The following is a 3,743-nucleotide window of genomic DNA, read 5'->3' as shown; positions in this document are numbered from 1 at the left end:
ACGCATCGCCGAGTGTCCATGAGGATTTCCCCACGATAAAAAAAAAAAAAAAAAAAAGATACCCTCATAATGTATTGTGTCGCGAGCAAAGTAATTTTGAACGTTGCAAGAAAAATTCTGTGGTTGCAGAATGGCAAGTGAATATTTACTTGTTTCTATTGGATATTGAATGCGTTTGTAAATTGCTAACAAATAGTTAGATATTAAAATATAACAAAATATATAATACATAATACAAATAAAAAATATATAGTATAAATATAAAATAAAATATATGATATATATAAATTAATTAAAAAAAATATATATTAGGTAGTCCGAAAAGATTCTTTCGCTTCATAAGGTGATAATAGATGAACAACAATTTCTGTTTTATATTATTTTATTGAATTACGTGTGATCCATTTCGTTCTATTTCTATTATTATATTCGTGCATAATTCAATAAACTAATAAAAAACAAAAAAAAAAAATTTTTTTTTCTCAAATCTTACCAACTTACATTCAATTGGTTCGATATTTTTCGCTTAGGTAAAATTCTTTCAGTCGACACCAAATGGTAATTATTGACAGTAGTTTCAAATATTGACTATAGTTTCATGGTATAAGCAGGAACATCCGATAGTAGGACGAAAAGAAGGACATATGCTGCGTACTTTCGGATTTTAGTATGTAAATCCGACGTTGTCCCTCTGCTTCCCCTCTCCTCCACCACCCCCGCCACCAACTCTGCCCACGAACTGCGGAGGTGTTTTCATACAGATTTCCTCACGTAATAAGAAAACGGCAGAAAAGGATATGTTTAATTTTCTAAGTATTGTAGCTTAGGATTCATGTCAATAAAGGCCATTAACTCTGGTAGAAATTACCTATCCGAAGAAGAGTGCACATATCGTGTGCATGAAAAGGCTAACAATATATTAGGTTGTCCGAAACCTGTTTCTTTTGTTTTATTTTCGTCTATATAGACTATCTAAAAATTACACCTAATGCGAGATTTGTTCTAATATTATCATCTTCTAATAATACTATGGCATTCTCATTTATAACAATTTTAAACATTTGATTTAATAGCAAATATAATCGTAACAGAGTTTACGTTTGTTTGATTTTAATGGATTTTAAAATAAAAAGCACGTATCTATTAATGTGAAATTTCTTCCATGATGTTTCAACGCGTTCTTTAGTACATTTAATTGTTAGAATTAAAGATTTCAGAGGTAAGGGTTAAAATTTTTAATTAATTTAAAATCAGAAACATTGCATAATTAATCTCTCTTCCAAAGATTCTTCAAATTTCGTACATATCATAGAACAACAACAAAAATATTTCTTTCCTACCTTCATTTTCTTCCTCATGTTTTCCCTTTCGATTCGAGAACTCAATTTCGAATTCGAGACCTAATCTCAGAGCTTTGTTTGTCCTTCGGTAATTCATGTCTGGAAGATGTTAATCCTTTATGTCAACAGAAACATAATCTGTTGCTTATTCACCAGAAAGTGTGTTGCTCCTTGTTTATTCTGCTTCCTTACGACGTTCTACTTTTTCTAAGCACAGTTTCAAGAAACTTTTTAGTCGCGGACTACGATATCGTTTATTTCTCCTTTTCTCTACCTTCTTTTCTATCTTATTGTTCTTCTTACGTTTTACGTTTTTTTTTTCTCTCGCTTCTTTCAGTAAACCACGCTCCCATTTTTTCGCTTCTTTGTAAAATTGGTTTCCTTTATGAAATAATACACCTTATGGTTTTTTTACTAACTTTCTTTACGACGTGTTTTTCCAATTGAATTTATAGTTTCTGCTCGCTTACTTGTCGAACAAGACATATCTATATCTTTTTCACTGTTAAATCAGTATATTGTTTTTAACGATACCATGTCAAAATTATATTTTCACGATTCTCACAAATTTTATTATTTCCTTCACTAAATGAAGTTATGTGGGAGAATTTCTTACGATTATATTAATTGACACTAACTGATAAATATTTGCAATTGCATTACGTAGGTATAGTTATCAAATAATTTTAATTACTACAGTTTTCTATGTATTCTTATATTTTGGCTTTTTCCATATATCACAAAATCTTCAATTTTCTAAAAGAGTTTAGAAGTTCATTTATATTACTAGTTAGCATTCAACACAATATTTTAAATTTATTTCGATTTATGAAACTCTCAACTGTAGTAATAGTAGTAAGTAGTTTAATTCTTTATTAACATAATGAGCAACAATAATGATCGAATATAGATTAAGAACATATACAAATATTTATGTTACTTCCAATATCGTTACTAATTACGTTCCTTGCTCTGAAACTCTCGCAATTAATAACCTTCGTCGTGCATTGAAATTGCTGTTAAAATGCGATATCGTGTACAAAATATATATCGCAGACATCGAATGTAAACATATCAATATCAATTCTGTACTTAATGCAGAATAATAGCAAAACATAAGAAACAATATACAGAATTCTATCGTTTGATCTAATATCAATTTTTAATAGCGACTTTTTAAAATATGTATTTTTAATATCTACTTAAATTTCAGATAATTTACTATCTAGTATTTCTAATTTTTCTAAATATTACTGTATCATTTCAATGTCAGAAAACATTTTCTTTGCGCAAATGAAAGAACAACCAATTAAGCTTTCATGAATCGCTTTAATTACGTATCACATACTATTTGTTTCACATTTTGTTTATTATTCAAAATTGCATCAACCGCGTGCATGGATTGTTAGCGACATAGAAGAATGGAAAGTATTCTATATACTTCTTAGGAGTCTCTGTATCAAAATATTGCACTTTAAATTTTCCTTCAAAATTTATAACAAAAACCTAATTATCGAAGGACTTCTTTCTCATTAGCATTACTTTTTCTGACATAATTAGCAGTGAGAGCAATATTAAAAATGCTTTATACATCAATCAGAATTACTTATTCACAAGTTACAATTATTTTTCTATACCTACACCAATGTAGATTATTGCAGCAAATAAATATTTAACATTGCATTAATTCCTTGTGTGCTGACTGCCCCCTGCGGCGGGAGTCCGCGAGTAACGAATGCCATCGTTGAGGACAGGCTGCCTTTTTAAATAAATATCAATATAAATTGCATTTATAGATTGCACTGTTATAACATTCTTTTGATTTTTGAACGTCTCGACGATCTAGCGAAAATTGTCCATAACATTTCTCAAGGGTTAGGAGTAAGCAAGTGCGTTTTCCATTAGCTACTGTGATTCAGAATACTCCGCCCAGAATGTCCCCACTACGGCCAAGTGAGTTTTCCACTGGTACCAGTGATTCGTAGTTCTTCGGACAGAATGTCCCCACTACGTTAACAGCCGACTTGTTAGGGCTAGCAAAATTTTCGTATCTTCGCAATACTGGACCTGTTAGTTTCTTTTGTAACGTGGTCGTAGCAACAACGGAGTGCAAAGACATATTTCAAGTAATCGCAAATATCGCGGAGTAACAAGTGTACTTTTCAAGAAGCGTTCAGAAGGTGAGCCATCTTTCATTTTTCTGTATTTCACTGTCGTTCGCTAAGAAATACACGTGTATCGTTCATAGGCTAATGAAAGAATCTCGAGCGCGGGTGAGCCGGAGAAAATTGATAAACGTTTATAAATATGTCCTTAGTCCACACGGGTAGATTTAGTAGGTAGCATGTACGCGCCCATGGCACTAAAAAGGTTAAATTGCATACCAATATCTGTGTAATACGG

Source organism: Bombus fervidus, unplaced genomic scaffold, assembly GCF_041682495.2.
Source record: "Bombus fervidus isolate BK054 unplaced genomic scaffold, iyBomFerv1 scaffold0020, whole genome shotgun sequence".
Classification (NCBI taxonomy): Eukaryota; Metazoa; Arthropoda; class Insecta; order Hymenoptera; family Apidae; genus Bombus; species Bombus fervidus.
Note: the sequence above shows the minus strand (reverse complement) of the source record.